General features: G+C 48.8%; 2 protein-coding genes across 8 annotated transcripts in view; one reads left to right on the top strand and one right to left on the bottom strand.

The window, feature by feature from the left end:
• The window catches only part of CDK5R1 (cyclin dependent kinase 5 regulatory subunit 1), a 52,956-nt gene that overhangs the window by 15,759 nt on the left and 11,437 nt on the right, over positions 1–25,760 (top strand). For 2 of the 7 annotated variants that reach the window (XR_006640819.1, XR_006549668.2), the window contains exons 3-4: positions 13,587–13,657; positions 19,380–19,468. The gene's annotated coding sequence lies outside the window, so the exon portion shown is untranslated. Of the gene's footprint in view, positions 1–4,789; positions 5,173–13,586; positions 13,658–15,042; positions 15,086–15,243; positions 15,362–19,379; positions 19,469–25,760 lie in introns of those variants that run through there. The other 5 variants (XR_006549672.2, XR_006549671.2, XR_006549669.2 and 2 more) reach the window with 4 other exon arrangements.
• The window catches only part of MYO1D (myosin ID), a 361,342-nt gene that overhangs the window by 10,288 nt on the left and 325,294 nt on the right, over positions 1–25,760 (bottom strand). The gene's annotated exons all lie outside the window — the stretch shown is intronic.

Raw genomic sequence — 25,760 nt, forward strand, 5'->3', positions numbered from 1 at the left:
GAAGAAGGACGGGGTGGGATGTCAGCGGATGCCAAGCCAAGGACACGCAGGCACCAGGGCTGAGATCAGTGTGAGGCTGCCGGTCACCAGGAGCCTGCCTCCCAGCGTGGCAGAGAGGCACAGAGCCATGGTGTGAGAAGATACACACAAAAAGGGTTTTCCAGTAAAAAAGAAAAAAAAAGAAAACCTCAAGCTTTCTTCTCTCGACCTCTTGAAAAACAGATCCACTGCAGGTTCCCAAAGGCAGGGCAAACCTGGACACCTAGGGTGAAAAGAGACACCGCTTGCAAAGGAATCATAGGCCTGCTCATCGACTGGGAGGGAAAAATGAAAACACAGACTCATCAAAAGGTTTGTGGAAAATATCTGTCAACCTGGAATTCTATCCCTGACCCATCACCTGAGCACGGGGCCAACAGAAAGGCTTTCTCAGACAATGAGGGTGAGCCCCGGGGAGTTGGGCAAGCTCAGCTCTCAGGTAAAGAAGGACCCTGTCGTTCGTCAGGAAAGACACTGAATCCAGAGGGAAAGCGTGGTGCGGGCGATGTGCTGGGAGCAGACCCACCGGCAAGCACGCAGGTCAGTCTCAGTAAGCAGTAAACACAGCACTGATGAAGGTGACTGAGCGTTTCAAACCAACATGGAACAACATCCTGGAGAAGAGCAACGTGAGAGATGGGCTGTGGTCCCAGGAAACTGTTCCAGGGTCCTCGTCTCATCTGGGAGGAGGGTAAGGAGACTGATGAACTTCAGGCTCCACAGACAAGCACAAAAGTAAAGGCAACTGATGGTAAATGAGAAGGTAAGACTGCAGTGCGCACCTTCCAAAGAAGCGGAAGGAAGGGGGACAAGAAAGTCTGCTTCACTTAATGGAAGGAAGGAAAGGTGAGCAAAAGGAGCAAAGAAGGAACACGGGGACGAGAAAACATAAGCCGACACAGAGGTGAACCCCTGTTAACCTCAGAGACATAGTAATACGTCTTTTGTTGTTTAGTTGCTAAGTCGTGTCCAACTCTTTTGCGACCCCGTGGATGGTAGCCCGCCAGGCTCCTCTGTCCATGGGATTTCCCAGGCAAGAATACTGGATGGGGTTGCCATTTCCTTCTCTAGGGGATCTTCCCGACCCAGGGATCCAACCCGCAGCTCCTGCATTGGCAGGCGGATTCTTTATCGCTGAACCACCAGGGAAGCATGTCTTTTGTTACCTGAACTTTACTGACTGCAGTGTTTCAATATTCACTTACATAATAAATTGCTGGCCACACTCGTTAATTTCTGCAAGAACCACTCCCACCCCACCCCAGCCTGCCCTGGTCAATAATGTGTTAAAAGGGAGTTCTCAGACTGAATTGAGAAATGTGGCTAGAAGTCTATTTGCAAGAGACCCATCTCGGGCCTATTGACAAAGATAAGTTAAAGGAAGAAACAAGATATGCAAGGCAAATGTTAATCACAAGAAAGCTGGCAGACAGCGCTGCTGCTGGGGAAAGAACTGGTGAGATAACGCTCTCCTTTTTCAAGGAGTTGTTCGCTAGGAAGATCCTCTCCAGAAGACAGCGAATACATTTGTGTGAGACGGCGTGAGATGTGCAAAGATACAATGACATGTCCACAAATAGTCAATGATGTTAATATACTTTCCCCCCAAACGTACAGGTCTGCAGACAAAAGAACACAGACTTGAACCCAATTAATAATATAGATATGAACCAAATAAATAAGCTTTGTGTGTTCAACTATATTCAACAATTAGAGAATACACATTTTTTGAAATTGGAGTGTAACTGCTTTGCAATGTTGTGTTACTTTCTGCTGTACAGCAAAGTGAGCCAGCTATATAGTATACCTATATCTCCTCCCTCTTGGACTCCCCCCAAACATCCCACATCCCACCCCTCTAGGTCATCACAGAGCACCGAGCTGAGCTCCCTGTGCTACACAGCAGCTTCTCAATGGCCATCTGTTTTACACAGAGTGGTAGTATACATATGTCAGTGCTGATCTCTCAATTCATCCCATCCTCTCCTTTCCCCACCGTGTCTACAAGTATGTTCTCTACATTTGCGTCTCTATTCCTGCCCAGCAAATAGGTTCATTGGTGCCATTTTTCTAGATTCCCCATATATTTGTTAATATATTTGTTTTCCTTTCTGACTGACTTCACTCTATATGACAGACTCTGGGTCCATCCACGTCTCCACAAATGACCCAATTTCGTTCCTCGTTATGGTTGAGTAATATTCCACTGTATATATGTACAACATCTTCTTTATCCATTCATCTGTTGTTGGATATTTAGGTTGCTTTCATGTCCTGGCTATTGTAAATAGTGCTGCAATGAAGAATGTGGTATATGTGTCTTTTAAAAAAATTATTTATTTATTTGACTGTGCTGGGTCTTAGTGTTGGTATTTGGGATCAAGTTCCTTGACCATGGATGAAACCCAGGCCCCCTGCATTGAGAGTTCAGATTCTTAGCCACTGGGCCACCAGGGAAGTCCTGCATGTGTGTCTTTTTGAATTATGGTTTTCTCAGGGTATATGCCCAGTAGGGGGATTGCTGGGTCATATAGTAGTATTACACATGATTTTAAAGTATACTTGGAATAGGTACCAAACCCTAAAAAGAAATTCAATAAATACTTAAGAATTAGCATCAGACTGAGACTATCTGACGATAATACAATACAGATAGAAATCAAACAGAAAGAGACTATAAAAACAATAGTAAGTACTGTATGCTCTTTTGCTAAGTGCTTTACAAATAGCAACTCATGAGATCCTCATGGCGGGACGAGGTAAGTTCCATCATCAGAAGAGGACATGAGGCCCCAAGAATCTAACTACCTGCCATGATCAGAAAGCAGAGCCAGACCTGAACCTGGGCATCTGGGCCAGAGCCCAAGCCTTAACCTCTGTGTACACCGCTACTATAACAGTTGCTAGAATATAATCATTAGCTCAGCCCCTACTTCCTAAGAGCTTCTGGGCAGCTTTCATCCCCTGATCAAGAGCTCCTAAGGGCAGCTATCTGATACAGAATAGGAGTTCCATAACTGTCTACAGAAAGAATGAATTTTTAAGAGAGACATCATTAAGAAAGCAGCTGGGACTCATTTCAATGTCAGACGCTAACCAGAAGACCCAAGGGCAACATCAAGCCTCTTCAAAGCGGGGTTGATGAGAAGCGAGTTGGAGCCACGGGTGAGTAAGGGCTGGGCTCTGGGGCCGCACCTGCCCTCCTGGCACTGCGCTCCGGGCGAGGCGGTGTGGAGGTGTGGAGTGTGATTAAGGTGCGTGAAGAGGCCCCGGGGGTGCTCACCGTTCCCGAGATGCTTTTCGAGAGCCAGAGAACCCTTCTGCAAAGTGAATCATTACTTTGCTTTGTAAATCCAAACTCTCACATCCTGGGTGTTCCCTCACCATTGCTGATGACGTTCTCAGGGAGACAAAAATGTTCATAGGGTGACAGACACTTGGACTGATGGATTTTGGAAACATACATGCAAGGTTGGAGAAGTTCCAGGAATGACATCAATGAACATGTTGTCATCTTTTTTTTCTGTTTTTCGAGGTTGAATGGAGATGAGCAGACGCTGGCTCCATGCACATTTCTTTTTTAAAAATTAATTTTTGGCTGTGCTGTGTCTTCTTTGCTGCACTTGGGCTTCCTCTGTGGCGAGCAAGGGCTGGGTGCGCTGCACAGGGTCCTCATTGCGGGGGCTTCTCTTGTTGAGGAGCACGGGCTCTAGGGCACACAGGTAGCTGTGCACAGGCTCAGATGCCACGTGGCATGTGGGGTCTTCACAGAACAGGATGGAACCGGTGTCCCCTTTTACCCTGGCAGGAGGATTCTTAACCACTGGATCACTGGGGAAGCCCTCCATGCACATTTCGCAGTAATCTCCTGAGTAATGTGAGCAGATACTTCCCAGCATCACTTAGCTGTTGGTTGGCTATGGCCGGTACAATTAGCAGCGTCTCTTGTGTAGCTTTTAGAGGGATTTAGGGGGAAGGGAGAGCGTGACAATCAAAACCATCCACTTATAGGGAACTTCCCATGCACCAGGCACTGCCTTCAACATTTTACCTGCTTCATCTCATTTAATCCTGACCAACACCTTACAAAGCACTGCCATTACTTATGCCCACGCCACAGATGAGGGCACAGAAGCTTAGCAAAGTCAAGGAGCTCCGCACACCCGGAAGGTTATGGCTGTCTCTGAGTGACTGCAGCCCTGTTCCACTTAGTCCGCACACTGAGGTATTTGTCCAGTTGTCGTATGAGGGCATTATTTCTGCTGCACACAATTCTTTAACATATTGAATCTGGTGCTAAGGTTTGGGGATCTTGACCCGTAGCCAGGATCCCCACTGTCACCACCTGTCCTCTGCTTCCTGGACACGCATCTGTCTGTCCATGCATCTGGACACGCATCTGTCTATGCATCTAGACACCCATCTGTCTGTCCATGCATCTGGCTGTGCCTGGTCTTAGTTGCAGCAAGGGGGATCTTCAATATTCATTGCCGTGTGCAAACTCCTAGCTGTGGCAATGTGGGATCTAGTTCCCTGACCAGAAATCGAACCCAGGCCTCCGGCATTGGGAGTACATGGAGTCCTAGCCCCTGAACCACCAGGGAAGTCCCGTTCCTGGACATTTTCCACTGATGTTTTCAGGCTCGGTTGACTGCAGGCCATCAAAGAATGGGTGCTCTCCTGGTGCCTGGAGAATTTGTGTACTTTTAAAACCTGTTGCCTGGTGCACCCTGCTGTCTTAATTTTCCAGCTGGAGTCCCCGAGGAGGACTGTTGCTCTCTGGAGGCTCCTGGTTTCTGGTTTTGTCATCGAGAAGGTTCCTATTCTTCGTGTGCTGGAGGCCCTTCCCTGGCAGGGCAGACTGAGGCACTGCTGGATGTGGCCTGGATGGGCCACATCCTGAGATGGCCAGCAACTGCATTTGCTTCCCTTCCACCAACATCAGGGACCCAGGCGGTGAGGATGCTCCGCTTTGCTTTATATTCTTGGAATCTGGACTCTTAACAGGCCTCATTCCTCTGTCCCTCCCCAAATGTCCAAATTGATGCTTTCTGCCGGGGATAATGAAACCTTTCAAAACTGAACTAAAAGGACAAAACCATACCCACCACTCCCTCAGACATGAGAGAAGAACAGAAAACAGAAGCAAGAAAATAACAAGAAGCCAAACCCCTACCACAAAACAAATGGGACAGCAGCTGTGGACAGAGCAGCGTCATGGGCCAGGGGCTGGGGCCGCCCCATTACTTCCAACAAGAGGGCGTTGGCTCTGGAGCCCGAGTGTAGCGTCTCTGTGTCCATCCCACTTTCCCTGCCCTCCTCTCTCTCCTCACCTCTTCCCTCTTCTTTCTCTTGGCCTCCCTTCGCCTTCTCATCTCAGTGATTTGCTCTACAGTCTTTGGGGCTTTATTTTATCAAAATATATCTGATTTATCCCCCTTTGCTGTGTTAAGCATTTTTTTTTTTCCAACTTTGCTGTTTTCTGCTTTCATTTGTGCTTCTCCTATCCTGACATTTCTGTTAACAGCACCTCCAAAGTTAGCTCTGTCTGTGAACACTGCTGCTGCTTTTCTATTCGCATCATTAATGAAGGTGCTAAATAAGACTGGATTGAACACGAACCAGGAGCCACATCTTCCTTTGAACAGATGACTTTAAAAAAAACAATTATTTATTTATGGCTGTGCTGCTGGGTCTTTGTGGCTGCGTGGGCTTTTCTCTAGTTGTGGTGAGCAGGGGATACTGTGCAGTTGCAGTGTGTGGGCTTCTCATTGCCGCAGAGCACAGGCTCTAGGGCACGCAGGTTTCAGCAGTTGCGGCCCATGGGCTCAACAGCTGTGGCTCCCAGGCTCTGGAGCACAGGCTCAGCAGTTCTGGTGCACAGGCTGAGTTGTTCCAAGGGATGGGGGATCTTCCCGGATCAGGAATCGAACCTGTGTGTCCTGCATTGGCATGTGGATTCTTTACCCCATGGGGTCACCAGGGAAGTCCAGATGATTTTTAGTGGGTTGTGAGAACATTATTCAGTATCTGCCTATTTGGTTCACCATTGTCAAGAAGCATCTGAGCTTCTGTTTGTGTGGGGCTGTGGCTTACTGCACAGGGGAGCTCGCAGGACCCCTGTCTCTCCATCTGAAAACTGGACATCTTGGGTGGTTTGTGGCTACACACACACACACACACACACCACAACATAAATTCTAAAAAGAGAGTCATCAAAGTAGGCAAATATAAGATGAATGACCTCCCTTGGGCTCAGGGATTCCTCAGCATTATCTCAAAACATGCCCTACATCCAATATCTGAGTCTAAGGCTCTGAGATGCAAGACAAATAATAAAACAGCCTCCATGCTCAAGAAGCTCAGTCTGGGGAGGGAGGCTGACTTGTCCACAGATGGCTGCTATATCTGCAGGGTGCGCTCGGGGAGCACAGGATGGGGGCAGGGAGAGTCCCTGCCTGCTCTCCGCCTGGGTGCCACCCCTCAGGCTGTGGGGGTCCTGGCTTTGCTATGCAGACGCATCATGGAAATAAACTGGGCTCTCAGCACCCTGGTCCAAAATGTGACCTGATTTCTCTCCCTCACGCTGCTCCCCATCTGTGTGGAGCGAGGCAGAGCCTCGGGGCGGGGTGCCGAGGCCCCGGGAAACAGGTCCAGCAGCCCTCGCCCACTCCTCAGTCCAGCAGCCTCGCCCAGTCTGCCTGGCGTGTCTCCTCCCTCCGACCACATCCCTCCAGGTCTAATTGTCCTCCTTCTCTGCAGCCTACTTGGGCCTCGGCAGCCCAGATCTCTAAGATCCAAAGACAGGAGGCGACCAGCTGCCCCCTGAAGCAGGAGGACAAAAGAGATGCCTTGCAGCCTAAGAGTGAAACTGACAGAGGACACGGGGAATGCAAGGGTGGGGCTGTCGTTTAGCACACAACTGTGTGTGGTGACTGCCGTGCGAGAGAGGCTGGGGCAGATAACAGGCAAGGAGGTTAGGCTCCGTTTTGGAGGCAGTGGCGACGTCCTTAAGGATTCTTGAGTGGAGAAGAGAGGGACTACTTTGTCAGTGCCCTTCCGCTATCTGAAATTGACCTATTCGTTTCTTGGCTTGTTGACTGTCTTCCTGTGGCTCCCACCCTCTTCCCAAAGATTACCTCCATGGGAAAGGGCCCTCTTCCATATTGCCATGTCCAAGAGTGTTTGGCATAAGGTAGATAAATTTAATAAAAGAATGAATACATGAAACTGATAGGAAACAAGTGATGTCGAGGACAGACTAAAGGGGGCTTTTTTTTTTTTTTTCAATTTTAAAACATTTTTATGTTTATCCTCCTTTTAAACTTCTACATAGCTGAACGCACCAATTTTTAAATTTATTATTGGAGTATAATTGCTTTACAATGTTGTGCTGGTTTCTGCTGTGCAACGAAGCAAATCAACTATATGTATACACATATCCCCTCCCTCTCGAGCCTCGCTCCCTGCTCCACCATTCTGCCCCTTAGGTCATCACAGCGCACCAAGCTGAGTTCCCTGTGCTATACAGCAGCTTCCCACTCAAAGAACGGGACTTAGCCACTTAGCTATTTTACACATTAGGTGGTGTGTATATGAGCTTCCCTGGTGGCTCACATGGTAAAGAATCTGAGTGTATATATGTCAGCGCTAATCCCTTAATTTGTCCCACCCTCCACTGCCCCCTCACGTCCAGATGTCTGCACTCTATGCCTGCATCTCTGTTCTTGCCTTGCCTATAGATTCATCTGTACCATTTTTCTAGATTCCATATATATGCATTAATATACGATATTTTTCTCTTTCTGATTTCACTCTGTATGACAAAGCCTGGGTCCATCCACGTCACTATAAATGACCCAATTTTGTTCCTTTTTGTGGCTGAGTAGTATTCCATTGTATATACATATATACCTCATCTTCTTTATCCATTCATCTGTTGACATGTATTTAGGTTGCTTCCATATCCTGGCTATTGTAAAACAGTGCTGCAGTGAACATTAGGGTACATATGTCTGTTTGAATTATGGTTTTTTCAGGGTATATGTCCAGGAGTGGGGTTGCTGGGTCATATGATAGTTCTATTTTTGGTTCTTTAAGGAACTTCCATACTGTTCTCCACAGTGGCTGTATCAATTTACATTCCCACCAACAGGGCAAGAGGTTTTCCTTTTCTCCACACCCTCTCTAACATTTATTTACTGTTTCCAGATTTTTTGATGATTGCCACTCTGACCAGTATAAGGTGATACCTCATTGCAGTTTTGAGTTGTATTTCTCTAATGATAAGTGATGTCGAGCATCTTGTGTGTGTTTGTTGGCCATTTGTATGTCTTCTTTGGAAAAATGTCTATTTAGGTCATCTGCCCACTTTCTGATTGGGTTTTTTTTTTGGACATTGAGCTGTATGAGCTGTTTGTATATTTTGGAGATTAATCTTTTGATGGGGGCATTGTAAAGCAGGCAGATCAGGTAGGAAAAAGGCCTGTGGTTGTTAAGAAGGCAGAAACAGGGCAAGTGTGCAAGATGCTTCAGAGCAAGAATTTGCTCTGACCAGACCTAGACGGTAACAGGGAGCGTCTTCTGCGTTCCTAGGTGTCAGTGTGGGTGATGGAGAAGGAGAGAGTGAGTTTGAATCTGGACATGTTGAGTTTTGCTTCCTCTGGAAAATGATCCTAAGGGTTTCGCTGCATGCCATGAAGACTTACTTGGGAACATATGCCTTACTGCTCTCTCTCCCTTAAAGGAACGTGTGATCATGAGGCAGATCATATATCAAAACTGTTTTCCCAGACCTATTCTGTTAGCAAATTCTATTATAAAATAGGTATTTACAATATTATCCTGGTGCTGTGCTATATTAAGTAAACAAGCCTCGAATTTTGACAATTTGGTGTTAAAACAGTATGTGTGGCGGCCTGATATTCTCACCCACCTGATACTCTTCACCATGTCTGACTTAAGCATTCATTTATTTGGCTGTGCTGGGTCTTAGCTGTGGCTCATGGGGTCTTTTAGTTGCAGCACGTGAACTCTTAGTTGTGGCCTGTGGGATCTAGTTCCCTGACCAGGGGTTGGGCCCCCTGCACTGGGAGCGCAGAGTCTTAGCCACTGGATCACCAGGGAAGTCCTACTTTTTACCCAGTGGTCTTCTTTCTGATACGTATCCCACCATTCTTTTCAGGAATGTTTATCTGAACGTGCCCAAATCTAAAAAGCAGCATTCCCAGGAGCAAATGATGCAGATTATAAAGGTGGAGTAGAGTGGGGAGGAAAAGAAAGGCCTAATTCTTGCTTTGCAAATAAAAGGTCACATTCTCTAGAATTGTGGTGACCATAGGAAGCCGGAAACTGGTCACTGTCCAGTGACAATCGGCACATTATGGTTTACTGAACAGTTACGTTCAAGTCCCCATGTAGGGGTGGTTTGCATATCAGACTACTTGCCGAGAGCCTGGAAAAAGTAATTTCTTGTGGATGGTAACCAGTCCTTTGGAATTTGGGCTATAACACCCCAGGAGTCTAACATTCCAGCTGGCAACAGCAGCAGGGAAGAGACAGGTCTTCCAGCTTCTGTGTAGTTCTAGTAATGTTGCTTAATCAAGACAGCAGACAATAGGCCTGGTGGAGAGAACAGGCCTTTGGAATCTGCCAGTCTAGGGTGTGAATCCAGCTGTATGGCTTTGGGCGATCACATATCCTTTGAAGCTTGGCTTCCTGAACTGGGATAATTAACAGTGGGAATGCTTTCTTCTAAAGGGTTCTGGTGAGAATTAAAGAAAATATACATTGACACAGTGGCTAGGGTGATGCCCGGCTCAGAGTAAGTGCCCTTTGAACATCTGTTATGGAGTCAAGTGTTTTTTAAAAATTATTTATTATTTATTTGGCTGCATCAGGTCCTAGTTGCGGCATGCGGGATCTTTCGTTGTTGCGTGTGGGCTTAGTTGCCCTGCAGCATGTGGGATCTTACTTCTCGGACCAGGGATTGAACCCAAAGGTGGATTCTTAACCACTGGGCCACCAGCGATGTCCCATTTTTTAAAAAAATATTTATTTTTATTATTGGGCTGCACAAGGTCTTGGTTGCGGCATGCAGGATCTTCAGTTGCAGCATGTGGGATCTACTTCCCTGCTTAGGGATCAAACCCAGGCCCCCTGCACTGGGAGTGTGGAGTCTTAGCCACTGAACCACCAGGGAAGTCCCTGAGTCAAGCGCTCTAATGATGGAGGTTCTTACGTTTAGACGTTGGTTAAACAATTGATACAGGAGGGACCCTTGTCCTTGGGCCTCAAGGCCTCTTCACTGGACCACACATGGCCCTTTAAGAATCAACCTTGCTACCTCCTACCTAGGGCCGTATTGGTGAAAAAGCTTATCAATTCCAGAAGGCCCTTTTCACGTGTTCTTGAGTATTTTAAAATCCCACCTCAGCTGACAAAAGATACTTTCTTCTCGGGGGCGGATGACACAGTTCCTTTTATGCATTTTCCACCTCACTCTCACTAAGCCTCGCAGCCCATCCAGGCAACCGTAATCCACAGTGCGGAATATCTGATTAGGTAGCACATAGCTGGGGATTCTGTTCTAAGGGGAATTCAACAGGGTTAAAACAGAAGCCACTACCTCATGAACCAACCCAGAACAGTGAGATGAAAAGAAACAAACTGCCCACTTTCTACCACCTGTTTGAGAACAGAAGGGTTTGCGCTCAGTTATGTCAGCTAAAAAAACAAAAATGTACCCAGACTTGCTGTGGTCCAGAAGCCTTTACCACTTGAATGCTTTGGATGGAAGACCCACCCTGTGCTCCAACAGACCCTTTCATGCTGGTAATAACAGAGGCAGCCCAGGTCCTTCCATCAGTATGTTCTGCACACATCTTAACAGCTCTGCTTTTCCTCTTCTGCATGTTCTATTTTAAGCTAGAACATAATGCATCAATTTTCAGACTCTTACTCAATGCCACTGCTACAGAACTGAGAACTCGGTAATTTTGTCGGGCGGTGCAGAACAATATTCCAACAGATGAAACGTCCCATGCAGCCCGACTTCCCCATCCCTGGGATGAGGCATCTATTTCTGGCGCTGTGATGAGAGAGGAGCCAGTGGCGGTGGTCCAGGCCTGCTCGCTCGGGCATCCCACATCACAGAAACCATTCGCTGTGTTGCCGCTGCTGGGAGACACATCAAAAGCCCCATTTGGGTCTCGAGACCATTCAACTGCTCTCTTGGTTTTTAAGTTCCCAGAAATGGGGTGTTTGGATCCGGGCTGGAGCTTGCTGGCTGGGAAAGCCAGCGTGGGTTCGCTCAGACCACATTTGTGCTTTTTTCCTTGCTACCCTGAAGAATTTCTCTCCACCATCACTAACTTGATTGAAGTGCCCGAGACTAACCCTTAAGACTAACCCTGCCCATCCCGGTCTCCCAAGAGATTTCAAGGCGAAGTGTCCCCATGTGCCTTCTTGCCAAATTTGCCTTGACCTTGGGGGCAGACACACTACTTACTAGTGGCAAGTCAATTGCCTCGGATATGCCGGCGGGCAGTTTAGGCAGATTTCCTTGCTGTTGTGTGTGGACAGCTTTCATGGCTTCTAACACAGGCCTTATTTACTGCCTGCCGAGTTGCCTGGGACAGACAGTGGAGCAATCTGCTGCTACGCCTGCTGGATCGTAATGGGTTAGTCACATTTTCCAGAGATCTACTTTTTCTACCTGACTGGTATAAATGGGCGGGGCCCCTCCCCCCCAGCCCTCCAGATTCTGCTCATTTTAGCACCTATCAATTAAAAAATGGCACAAATTAGACTGAGTGAGCACATAAGTGATTCTACTGAAAAGTGAGTAACAATAATAAGTCGACATCACGGTGCTCGGTCTAAAAAACAAACTCATAGCATCCAGTAATTCAGCCATCCCTGATGGGGACCTTGAATTACTGGCCCAACTTCATCAGCATAAAAACAAACCAAATATGCTCTTCCTCTGGGGCTGGAAGTCAGACACCCTGAGTAATATTTAGGTCACTGCTGCCTGGGCAAGTCTGAAAAATGGTTCATGCCCTGATTAGACAGTTACAGATTTCTTTTAAACGACTGTCAAAGGAGTGGACCCGTGGGCTTTTTAAGGCAAAGAGAGGTTCTATGAACAGTGGTGAAACAACCCGAAGTGGGCTAAAGCCAGTCATCTCTTTGTTCAGCCTAAAGTGTACCAGCATCAGCTTGACAGCTGAAATCGACTCTCTGGGTTTGGTGAGTGTAAGTGTCCCTGCCTCCTCTTGCCTGCATTTCTGGGGTCCCACAGAGCCACACGTGATCGAGCACGTGAATCGTCAGAGGAGCATCTGAAAAGCAGTGGTCAGTCCTTGCTCCAAGAGGCTCTGATCATCTAGTCTGCTTGTGGGCCCCTGGACGTTGGTGTTTTTCTCTGTTTTGTTTATTTTTGGCTGTGCAGGGTCTTCATTGCTGCGTACGGGCATTCTCTAGTTGTGGTGAGCAGGGGCTACTCTCCAGTTGCAGTGTGGTGGCTTCTCTTGCTGCGGAGCATGGGCTCCAGGGCACATGGACTTCAGTAGTTGTGGGGCACAGACTCAGTTGCCCCCTGGCACGTGGGATCTTCACGAGCCAGGGATCGAACCTGTGTCCTCTGCATTGGCACGTGGATTCTTAACTGCTGGACCACCAGGGAAGTCCTGGATGTTAGTGGCTTAAGGCCCTGGCTGGTTTTCCTGCACGCCCCTGCCTCAGAGCACCAATGCCTCATCTTCCCTGCGAAGTACTGGGAGAAGGACGGCCTGGCCTTGCCTTGGGTCAGGGCTCCAGTCACCTGTTCAGGACTGGCTTGGCAAATGACAGAGTTCCCCTCATTTACGATTTAACTGATTCATCAAACTTTTTATTATGAGGAGTTTCAGGCATATACCAGATACACAAGAATTATTTAGGACAGCTTCCTAGAGGTACTTTGTACAGGGAAGATGGAGCCCCTGGAGGGTCACTAAGCTCACAAGAGATGATGGAGATGGGACCCCTCCTGGTACCCCAGGCTCACCCTCTGGACAGCCCCAGGCCCCATCACTGACAGCACCTCTTTCTGGTCCACTTCTTATCTCTTTATTCAGTAGATGTGTACTAAATCCTTCCTGTGTGCTGGCCCCTGAAGATAAGGGACGTGAAAGATAGGTGCTGTTCCCTCCCTCACCAAGCTTATAGTCTGGTGTGGAGACATACATAAACAAGAGTTACCCACTCATCACTGTGTATCCCTAATCCTGGGAAATGCTCTGAATGTAAAAAGTGCAGAATGCTTTGGAATCACATGGTGGGACCCTACTCTGGTCTCATCTACTTTTGGGGGAATTAGGGAAGAGTTCCCTAGTAGTAGTCACAGATTCACTTACTGTGTATCAGTGCAGGCGTCGTTCTGCGCGCATGCAGCCGATACATACATATATACATACATATCCATACATATCACTGAGGGCTGACTTGAAAGCAAAACCCCAGCCTTTAACCACCTGAAAGGCTCACTTTTCATTTCATTTCAGATGTGGGAATGATAGTGAAGGTGTGTGATGGAAGCAAGATAGTACTGGAGTGCCACTGACTCACGACCCTGGTAAGAGTGGTCCAAGGTTTCTGGCTGTTAATCGGTGTTTCGTCATTTACACGTTAAGTGTGACCTTCAGAACATGGAAAAAGTCATTCCAAAATATCCTGTTAAACCCAATACCTAACTATGTATTGGATACAGTTGGTGTCTAGAAAATGCTTTTTATTTAGCAAATTTGGTTAGACCATGGTGTGTCCTCCTTACGGACACTCCAATAGCGTGGCACCAATCTTTTTTTTTCCCTTGAAGACAAGGGCATCGGTTGCATCGTGAGCCAGTCTGGCATTTCCAGCCAGTGCCATCCAAGCTGCTATGCTGCCTCGAGACAGAGGGATGACAGGAGGGTTGTGGGCTGGGGGTCCTTACTGTGCCTTCCTTATCAGCTTATGTGGATGCTAACAGCACCCCCCAACCCCAGGCAAGAGTTCATCTTCTGTAAGCCCTGGTAATTCTGCTCTGGGGAGCAACAACCCCATCTAGACAGGACCTCCTGTAGCTGCTGAGTTATTTGAGGCCTAGGGGGGTGAGGCAAGAGCGTTTCCATGACTGTCAGCTTCAGTCCCTCTGGGGAGCGGCGGGGTGGGGGGCCGGGGCCGGTCCTCTCCTGCCAGGGTGACCACAGCGGGCCACGGGCCAGACAGACAGGTGCATCCATTCAGGTGCGGGAAAAACAACAGTTTCTCTTCTCTTCGTCCTTTTTTGAAAAGGCTGGTTTCAAGTGAGGCATTAAGGTCCCCGGGAATAACAGACGGTTCCAGGCCTGTCGGTGCCGCCCGGTGAGGGGAGCGGCCGGCTTGATCAGGCACCTGCGGGAGGTGCCGAGTCCAGGGGTTCCCAACCTGCGGCTGCTCCGGGAGGGCCGGGGCCCGGGAACGTGGGGGCGGGGCAGGAGGGGGAGGGGAGGCAGGACAGAAAGGGGGAGAAAAGGCAGATGAAGGGAAGAGGGGAGACGAGGGGCGGGGTGGGGGGAAGGAGGATGCGGGGAGCTAGAGAGACAAAGGGAATCTGCACCGCCGGGTGGGCTGCGGCGGGGGAGGCGGCGGCCCGGCTGCTGCTTTTAGCTCCGCGGCTCCCGCGGTCGCCATGGCAACGCGGGCTTAGCGATTCCATCTGACATTAAAATGCCGCCGCCTGCCCAGAGCAAGGGCGGGGGTGGGGGGTAGTGGTGGTGGTGAGGGTGTGTGTGTGTTTGTGTGTGCGCGCGCGCGCGCGCGTGTGCTGGGGCCAGTGGGTGGAAAATGTGCGCGCGAGTGCACACACACGCCCACCCGCCGAGGGGCCCGGCGGCGCGGCCCCCTTTTAGCTGCAGTTGTACGCATCATTTACCGCGCCCCCAACCCTCCCATCCGCCCTCCCTCCTTCCGCCTGTTTTTGTTTGTTTGTTTTTCTAGAGAAGGTGATGATTTGAGGCTTAGATCATCGGCTGGCATATTGGTGAGCTCACCGGGTTGCCGAAAGGGAATGGGAATACAGATTTGGGTTAGAAGGGCGTGTGACTGGCCTAAGACAAAAAGCATCAAGAAACGGAATATCTGGGCAAACAGGCTTTCTTTCTTTCTTGCCTTCCCTTATTTATTTATTTTTTACAACAGGGCTATGAATTAGCTAGACATAGTTGAAGGGGAGGAGGATGGGCTACCGTGAAGATAGGAGTGAAACAGGATTAGTGGAAACCCTGAAGACCCAGGCCTACGGGAACCATCCTGCAGCAATCTGCCACACGTGACAATTTTCCTGCTTCAGATTCCTGCTCCAGAAAAAGAAAATCAATCTGTACTTCTTTTTTTTGGCACTTGAAATTCCACCCATGGTATTCTCTCTCAAACTGTATTTCAACACAAACAGGGAAAAGCTCATGAAACTGTAACCTGAGGGCAGAAATTGGCCTTAATCACCTTGGCAACTGCTGAGCCCACCATGGACTCGCCACACCCCAGACAAGGGTGATGCCCCAGCCACTGGCACACGGGACATCTGCAGAGGAAGGCTTCCCAAGACCAGCCTCCTGCATGTGACAGGGACCAGGCCCAGAAACATCCGGGAAGCACGATGCCCCCGAGGCCCCGCCATGAAGGCAAACAAAGACCCACGGGTGTGGTTGGGAAGTTTTTGAAAACTCAGCAAAGCGTGGGCAGGAACATAGGGCTTCTTATCCACCAGGTGAAGTCTCCCCTGTATGACACATCTTGCCTGGGTCTGGAGCATGACACTTGGTGAGAAAATAAAGAAGGATGCTGATTAATAACAGGCGTGTGACAGGCTGGTGTGGGCTGGCAGGAGCTGGCTCCCAGCCACTCTGCGATTCCCAGGAACGAGAGGGCACCACCGTCTTCAGCTGAACAGAGCGCCCCTTCCTGACCCACAGACCTGGGTCCATGTATCTGGACAGGCACTGTGTCTGTTCCAAGAGTCCTCAGTACTTGGTGATAATCTGAGAAGCTGCTCTGGTATCCCAGGGTAGGGTAGGGGTCTTCTCAACCAGATCTTGCCACAGCCAGGACAGAAACATCATGAATAAAAATAATAAATGCAGACTGCGATCATTCCTGCATCCCAGGATTCTGAGATGACTATCGTCAAAGATGGGGACAAAGCTCACCTTCCAGGCAGGTGGAGAATGAACAGGGAATGGAAGGACTAAGACGCTGAGAACAGAGTAGGGAATGAGCCCCCTTGGCTCAGTAAGGCCTCCTGACAACGCACCATTCAGAAGACTGACCAAAAAGACCCAGCCTCGATTCTTGAAGCTGCGAATTCTAGAGCTGGGCCTTGAGAGGGGCTCTGACCTTGAAGGCTGCTTAAGCAGGGAGACATCTAGAATATTCCAGCCAGAAGGCTGTCTATTTCTTTCCTCCAGACCTCTCCCTTAGGGACAGATGGGCCGTGCCTCCCCCTAGTGTTACTGCATCCTGATGGTGAAGTTCTTCCAAACCATGACAACCAACCTACTCCTTAGAAACACACCTAAAATAGGGATGCGCAGGCCCAGGCGGTGCACGCCGTCTCTGCAGTCTAAAAGGAGTGCTCTGCTGGCGGGCGTTAGAGCAGTCTCCCTTTAGAGGCGGACTCTGTGTGATAAAGGCCCCCAGGTTCCCACGCAATCATCAGCAAACTGCAAAGAACTCTGAGGAAGTTGAAGAGGAATTTACATAGCCTCCTGTAAGTTGCTCCTTTGCTCAGTAGCTGGTGCTTCCAGGAGTATTAAATACAGACACTAGTGAAATGAATGCCCAATAATTTAAAATGATTTGGGAGAACCTTGATGGGCTGAGACGTGGCTCGTGATTGCTTCTTTGTCCATCGAATTCTAACCAGCCAACCTGGATTAAATAAATCGCAGTTTCCCTGAACTATTTCACATATTCATAATAACATGTGGTAACCCCCTACTTGCCGTCCCAATTCCCATCTCACCACGGGAGGCCTGTTGTCTCCTATTCATGAGTGGAAAGCACTGGATTCAGGGCTAGGAAACCTTTGGACCAAAAGAAGGTGCCTCGATGATCAGAATAAAGGAATTCTGCCCCAAACCACTCTAATCTCTTGAAGGCCTTCTTAATTTTTTAGATGCGTCTTAAGACGAGTTAGAGCATTACAGGGCTTGGAAGGGATGCTGGATAAATGTATTAGGAAGATGAGACATACCATTCGCTAAACAGAGCAGAGTCCTGAGGAATGGCGTACAGAACAAGTACCACGTGATGCGAGGATGGGATGAACTGGTAGAAAGGGCACTGGGGTATGAAGCCACGGAGCAGAGTGAGGACACCAATGATGGTAGACCAAGGAAAAGCTAGAGCAGAGGTGGAGAGGTCCCAAAGCCAAGACTGATTTATCCTAGACTTTTGAGGAGGGCCAACTCCACCCGTGCCTTCCACTGAGTTACATCATCCTGCTCATCCATCTCCTTATGATCTGAGTCCCTAGACCTCTTGACAAGGATGTGCTCTCACACCACGTCCCCTGCCTCCCCGCCGTATATAAGACAGAGGACCAAAGATGCAGAAGACAGAGGGCCTGAGGGCTTGCTAGTGGCCAGGATGAGAAGGAAAGAAGAGAGATGAGGGCATGGAAAGACAGGAGGGGTGAGAGGGGACCATGGAGGGTATTCAGTACAGGAAGAGACCTTCATTAGACTCTTACAGCTTCATGTTCCGGATAAGGAGCTGGGCTCAAAGAGGCCGTGAACTGGGTGAGATCACTTAGTAGGTGGCGGCGGAAGTGAAACTGACACCCAGACCTCAGGTTTCCAACTTGGCGTCCATTCATCTACTTTAAGAGAGGCAAGGAAAGGACAGAAATACCAAATCTCACCAATAAAGAAAGAGCAAAATGCAAATGAAAAACAGAAAAAGTCTTCACAGGAAATTGAGAAGATTCTAAAAATCGGTCCATTTAGCCTTTGTGACAAAATAATAAAACCAGAGGCAGTGAACTAAAGCAGCGGTCCTCATCCTTTGGACTGGTTTCGTGGAAGACAATTTCCCTATGGATGCAAGGAGGATGATTTCAGGATGGTTCAAGGGCACCGCATTTACTGTGAACTTTATTTCTAATCTAATGCCACCACTGATCTGACAGGAAATCCATGGCCCAGAGGCTGGGGAACTGAACTATTCAGAGGACCAGTTCTTCAGTGAGTCTGGTGGGAACAAATAACTACTTCTCCACTGACAAGCCGTGTGCCTGGGGGCAAACTTCTAAACCTGTCCAGCCCTCAGTTTCCTCCATCATGAGATGGGGATAATAGTGGTATCACCCCGCATGTAGATTTTTGTGAAGATCAAAAAATCGTGATCAGTGGCAATGAACTTTCTCAGCAGTGCCTGGAGCATAAATGCTTCATAAGGGTTACTATTATGATGAAGACCACGGAGCTAATACAACCAGGGCCAACTTCATTTTTTCTTACCAGAAAAGTGCAGTAAAAAATATTTATGGGTGGTTTCTCTGCATGGAAAAGCATATCTATTTTCTTTAAGTAAACGAGTATCTGTATGTTTTTGAATTTCCCACGATAAAAAAAAGCATCTTTTTGCTTCTGTCTCTGGTGAAGCATGCTTCCTTCTGATGTCACCTTACTCTTGCCTCCACTGGTGAGAAAGTCCCAGTCTCAGTTTCACAAGTAAAAAAAAAGAGTTGCTTCTTAGCAGAGCCGCACAAGCTCTCTCCACGCTGCCCAGGGCCGAGGTGGAGGATGGGAATAAGGAGGAAGTTACTTATCTGTGCGTTTTATTACTTTCATTTTCCATAGGAAGTCCCCGGACTTGGATTAGAGCTGAGATTAGCAAGCCTCAGTCTGAAAGGGTTCGGGGCGGGGTGGCGGCGGGGGAGCCATATGTTTTTCACCATCTGAAGTGGGTACCACAGTGTTCAACCAACTGATCTGGAAGGGGAATGGCAAGGTCCTCGGGGTCTAGGAGTGTTACTTCTTCAGCCACTCAGGTGATAACTCTTCTGACCCCTGATCCAGTGGCCCAAAGACAAACCTCCCGTCTCTCGCCTTCCCCTTCCCCCTGTGGATTTCTCGGGCTAGCTCATTTACAGACCTGACTCCTGGAGGGTTTTACATTCCTGGTTATTTTTAGCCTCATTGAGTCAAAACTGTTTGAACGCGGTCGCCACATGGCATGCAGCTGGGGAGAGCAGCTGCCGTGGGTGGATTTCCAGTCAATGTTACTTGAATTTCTTGTCAGGTGCTCTCTAAAATTCCCTGTGTCTTTTTCAGGTGATCTCAAGAACTTCCCCACCAACCCCCCTGGAGTTGTAGGTGTGATGCCTGAGCTGTGTGCATCACTGTCTTAGCACCTGCTCCAGGTGAGTGTTGAATCCAGAATCCTGCTAGAAGGGAAGCTGTAGTTCAGTTTCCAGGACTGAAATTTCTCTGCCCCAGAACTCTCAGGTCTCGGATGAGAGACAGGGTGGTGCGCTCTGGTTCTGACAGTTTCCTTAAGCCCACCCCTCCCCCAGCTTTCCAGTTTGAGAAATGGGGGCCACGGTCTCTTGGGGGGTCTCAGGAAGAAAGCGGGGAGGATGAGGCAGCTTGCTGGGCCATGCGGAGCCTACTTTCAGTGATACCTGCTTAAACGTACAGGAGGCTGGGTTATTCAGCCCGGCGAAAAGCTGAACTGGACCACATGCTCCCGCCTGCTTTTCTCTATCTTTTCTCCACCTCCTCCTACCCACTGCTTACCTCCCTGTCTCTGGGTCAGGCAGCTACTCGTCTCTTGGTCCACCCACATACACCCCTCTGCCGTGGTGCTTTTGCCTTCAGGGTTTTTGCACATACTGTTCCCACCTGGAAGGCCCTTGGTCTGTTTTCCAGACCAACTTCTTTTTTTCAAAAGCCTATCTATTTACTTGGCTGCCTTGGGTCTTAGTTGCGGCATGCGGGATCTTCGCTGCGGTGTGTGGCTTACTCTAGTTGCGTGCACGGGCTCTCTCGGGCTCAGCAGTTGTGGTACTCGGGCTTAGTTGCCCCACAACATGTGGGATCTTAGTTCCTCGACCAGGGATGAAACCTCTGTTCCTTGCCTTGGAAGGCGGACTCTTAACCACTGGACCACCCAGGGAAATCCCCAGACCAACTTCTATTCGTCATTTGCGTCTCAACATCAGCATATCTTTTGGCAATCTTCTCCGATCCTTCAAGGCAGGGTTGTCTCTCTCTGTACTTAAACGTGTTAGATTGTAATCGTCTGTTTCCTCATCCAGTACCCTCCCCCCAACCCCCCGTTAGACTGTAATCTAGGGTCAGGGTCTGGTTTACTGCTGCTGTGTCTCCACTTCCCAGCCCAGTGTCTGGCCCAGCACATAGTAGGTGCTCTATAAGTATCTGCTGAATAATATTTCAGACTCATCAAGAACTGCCTCTTTTTTTCTCCCCTCGTATCAAACTCTTTGTTCCTCAAATCAAGTTCTCTAACCCAGCTATTCAGATGAAATCCTTTTTTGGTTCTGAGATTGGAAAAAAAAAAATCTTCAATTGTATTTATAGGGATGAAATGTCATGCTGTCGACGCCTGGGTAGTGTCTGTGTCTGAGGGAAACACATCAAGGGAAAGTGGAAATGTGGGCTGGATAATTGGTAGGAGCTAGAGACTTTGCCTGGGTCTCCTGATCATTCTCCTTCATGAAGCCTTCTTTTTTTGTGGGCTGGTAATTTTGGAGCCCTATTTTCAAGGGAGACACCACAGGTTTTCAACCAAAAAAAAAAACCCAACAAAAACCCCCAAAACAGCTCTGATTGATCATGTGGAACTGTTTTCTGTTCCTTTCAAGAGAATTCTTACAGTGGAGAGGCAGTGTTCTCCTACATACAGTCCCCACGAAGGTCCCTTCTCCTGCCCGCCCCACCCTTCTGCTCCCAGCAGATAGGAACCGACGCCAGGGCCGCGATTATCAACAGGGCCACACAGCTTCTCGACGCCGACTTTTCACGGTACTGTTTTTCATCCTTCCACAATGGCTGTCTTTCCCCAGCCCTCACCATCAAATGATAATTTTTACGCAGCAGTGTACACGGTGTTTATGACAACAGCCCACACCTCTTAGAACCGCAACACAGGATTTGGCACAGGATTCAACTTTTTGCCTGCAAAAAGGCCATTGGAACAAGACTTCTGTGCAAACGTAGGGCTTCAGAAAGACACCAGTGGCATCTGCAGCTGTGTCTGGTGTCACCAGATCTGCCCTGCATGCTGGTGAGATAACTGGCTGGTGGAGGCCCACCACCGCGGGGAGGGGTGTGGGCAAGATGGGTGGGGCCAGGTGTCTAGTGTGTTGAGATACTGCCAGGCACCGTGGACCAAGAGCCAAGGATCTGCTGCTTACCCTCACTGACTTGACATTCTAGAGATGCCCCGGCAGACACGCAGAGGCAAGGCGTTTTCCTGCATGAGATGAATCTAAGCAAAAGCAAAACAGCTTGGTTCTCATGGCAACAAATCTGACCTGCTGGCAGGTCTCCCCCACTTAAGGCGTGTGCCTGTCCTGCCCCACCAGCCAGTGGTTCAGGGGAAGAGGGGGGCCTGATGGGAGGAATGTTTAATGTCTTCTGCCCTCTGAAGGGCTGGCCGCAAGACGCCCAGGGCCCTGTGGCTACTGCAGGTGGCAGAAGGTAAGAAGACAGAAGGTACGAGGGTGGTCTGGGAAGCTGGGCTCCTCAGCTTCAGGAGGAAGTCGAAAGGCAGGGTGGTGAACCCTGTAGAACCTGGGGGTGTGGGTGTGTGGGAATTATGGGGCTGGGCAGGAGGGCAGGCCGAAGGATGGGTCCACAAAAGATATCCACACCCCAACCCCTGGGACCTGTGAATGTTACATTCTTTTGCAAAACAAGGATGTTACAGCTGTGATTACATAAGGCTCCTGAGATGGGGAGAGTATCCTGAATTATCCAGGTGGATTTTAAGAGCAATCACAAATGTTCTTTTTTAAGATTTATTTTTTTGGATGTGGACCATTTTTAAAGTCTTTACTGAATTTGTTATAATGTTGCTTCTGTTCTATATTTTTGGCCACAAGGCCTGTGGGATCTTGGCTCCCCAACCAGGGATTGAACCTGCACCCCCTGAATTGGAAGGTAAAGTCTTAACCACTGGACTGCCAGGGAAATCCCACAAGTGTTCTTTTAAGGGGGAGACAGGGGGAGAACTGACATGGACAGGAGAGAAGGCGATGTGATCAGGGAGGCAGAGACGAATGTGCTTAGATGCTCAGCCATGTCAGACTCTTTGCGACCCTATGGACTGTAGTCTGCCAGGCTCCTCTTTGTCCATGGGGTTGTCCCAGCAAGAAAGTGGAGTGGGTTGCCATTTCCTCCTTCAGGGGATCTTCCTGACCCAGAGACTGAACCTGCGTCTCTTGCATCTCCTTCATTAGCAGGTGGGTTCTTTACTGCTAGCACCACCTGGGAAACCCCAGAGACTGGAATGATGTGGCCACAAACCAAGGGATGCTGGCAGCCCCAGGAGCTGGAGGAGGCAAGGAGCGGATTCTTCCTTAGAGTCTCTGGGAGGAGCACAATCCTGCTGACCCTCTGAGTTTGGGTCAGAATTGTATCAGTGACACTAATTTTGCACTGCTGGTCTGCAGCACTTGGGAAAACGCATTTCTGCTGTTTAAGCCACCAAGTCTGTGGTTATTTATTAAAGCAGCAGGGAGAAGCTAAGCTACAGTCTTAGCTTCTAAGCCATTTGATGAGACTTCTGACTCTTCCAACAAGCATTATAGGGTGGGGCCAGTAGAGAGAACAACAAGCATTTCACAGTATTCACGACATGGAGCCTGTATCAGAATTCTGAACACACACACACACACCTCTCTCCTGGATTTGAATGAGCAACTGCTCGTATCTAGCTTTGCGGTGTTACACTGACTCGAGAGTTAATTCACTGCAAACTGGAACAGGCAGCTGCCAGCTGAAAAAAGTGTGAGATCATCTCCCCCAGCTTAGTCGGGGAGGGTCGGGAAGGCATCACAGATGCACGATGGAGACAAGAGGGGAAGCCAAAGGCAGTGAGGGGAGGCTTCCCTTTGAGGTGCAAGCATCCTGGACAGAAGGGAGAGGAACACGCCCCCCAGAACAAGGAAAAGGAAGGTCCTGCCTGCAGCTCTGAGAAGGTGCTTCCTCAGGAAGAATAAGGGGAAAAGGCAGGCCTGACCCTTTTTCTGTTTTGTCCCCAAACTCTTCCCTAGGGATGTCTTATCCTCCTAGGTGAGTGATTTATTTATCATTTTATTTTACTGGAGTATAATTGCTTTATAATGTATCAGTTTCTACTGCACAGCAGAGTGAACCAGCCATGTGTACACCTACATCCCCTCTCTCTTGAGCCTCCCTCCCACCCCACCCCCCATCCCGCTCCTCTAGGTCATCACAGGGCACTGAGCTGAGTGGGTGATTTAGTTTTAAAAACAGAACTACGGGGCATTGACCACTGGGTGTGCTGTGTGGATGCGGCCAGCCTGGGTGGTGGGTGAGCTCCTTTGGGTGGGTGGGATCTTTGGGCATTTGGGGTAGGGTGGGTGGCTGTCATTCAGCTTAAGGAACAGCCTCTGGCTTAGGAGGTTAAGGCGTTTCTGTGGTCCCTCCTAGGGAAGACAAAGGGGTGTGGGAGGTGAGAGAAGGCCACTCTCGCCATGGTCTGGGCAGCGATGCCAGAAGCTCTCCTGTGAGAGAGCTGCTCCAGGCTGTGGAGGAAGCCCTGTGCAGACTTCCCACGGCTCAGCAGGCGTGGGGACCAGTCCCCTCACTGTGACTGGTCCCATAGCCCCAGGCTCCCGGCTATACTGTCACTTGAACGATAACATGTTAAACCCTTGACTCAGCGCCACTTACTAAGCATGCACAGTGTCCACAGCATTAGAGGAGGTTGCATACAGGTTTGCAGGGGAAGAACAGTGGACCTTTGAACAACACGAATTTGAACTGCGCAGGTCCACTTATACACAGATTATTTTCCATAGAAAACATGGCAGGAATATACCATCTGAGACTGGATGAATCGTGGATACAGAGGAACAAAGTATATGGAAGGCTGACTGTAAGTTACACCCACATGGATTTTTGACTGTATGGAGCGTTGTACCCCAGCCCTGTGTTGTTCAAGGGCCAGCTGTAGATAGCACAGTTTCTATTCTCCGGGGAGAAACAAATACAAATAAGAAGAGCCAAACCAGGGACTTCCCTGGTGGTCCAATAGCTAAAGGGGCTTCTTCCCTGGTAGCTCAGACAGTAAAGAACTGGCCTGCAATGTGGGAGACCTGGCTTCAATCCTTGGGTTGGGAAGCTCCCCTAGAGGAGGAAATGACAACCCACTCCAGTATTCTTGCCTGGAGAATTCCATGCATAGAGGAGCCTGGTGGGCCATTATGGTCCATAGGGTTGTAAAGAGTCCAACATGACTAAGGACTAACGCTTCCATTTTCACTTTCACTTCTAGGGGGTAAGACTCTGTGCTCCCAGCGGAGGGGGCCCAGGTTCAGTCCCTGGTCAGAGAACTAGATCCCACATGCTGCAATTAAGAGTGTGCATGGTGCAACTAAGACCCAGCACAGCCAGGTAAAAAAAAACAACGAGCCAAGGGAAGACACAGGTGAGAGATGTCTTAAGGCACTGAACCCAGGAGGAACTAGCAAAGGGGCCAGAAGACCTGCGCTCATCAAGCCCTCAGTCCTATGCCTCTGTGATCTTGGGGTTTAAGTCTTTGTGTCCATCTGCAAAGGAGATTTAACGTAATTACCAATGGCTTGGCTTATTTAAACAACTGAACGAGATAATGTACGTGAAAGCACTCTTAAAGCTACAGTGATTGTGCCTCAACATACAATATACAGCATAAGGAAATATAAAAACTTACACTCTGAGGGGTAGAAAAAAATACAGACTGTTAGCTTAATTCCAAGAATATAATAATTTCATTATGACTCATCAGGATACGCTGGGACAACAATGAGACACATTATTCAAGAGAAAAGAACATCTTGATATGAAGTACAGCCAGCATTGATTTTTGTCTGCCTCCTCCTAGAGAACTGATTCACCCCAACAGCAGCCACAGGCAGAGCTGCCCATGACGGGACCACACGCTCCAGCCTCAGGGCTGGAGCCTGGGCAGAGGTCATGTGATTCAGGGTGGACCAATCAGAGGCCTTCCTTGGTTTCCACAGATTTTGAAGTAGGAAAGATTTTCCCTTCCTTTTAGGTTGCTACGCTGGCACAATACAAGCCTGCCACTGCCATGGCCATGATGTCCTCTGTGTGGAAGAACCCTGTAGTAAGACAGAATGAGGCCAATGCACAGACTCTGGGGAAGAGAGCAAGAGTCTGATTATGGGGAAGAAAAAGGGTCTTGCTTCAAGTGCTTAAGCGCCCAGGGTCCTACAACTCTGTGAGTTCTTTTCAGGATATTCGATTTTGGGTTTAAAACAGCTGCTTCATCTGAAAGAGTTCTGAGCTACAGAGCAAGCTTACCCAGACATACTAAATAAACCTTGATGAAGGGCGAGTAAGAATGTTGGAAAAAGATTCTACAAAGGTCATTGCTTCTCCTGAAACACATGAGATGAGCTCACCATTTGGAGATATCAATCCCAGTTTTCTAAACTT

This window comes from Bubalus bubalis, chromosome 3, assembly GCF_019923935.1.
Source record: "Bubalus bubalis isolate 160015118507 breed Murrah chromosome 3, NDDB_SH_1, whole genome shotgun sequence".
In the NCBI taxonomy this organism is placed as follows: domain Eukaryota; kingdom Metazoa; phylum Chordata; class Mammalia; order Artiodactyla; family Bovidae; genus Bubalus; species Bubalus bubalis.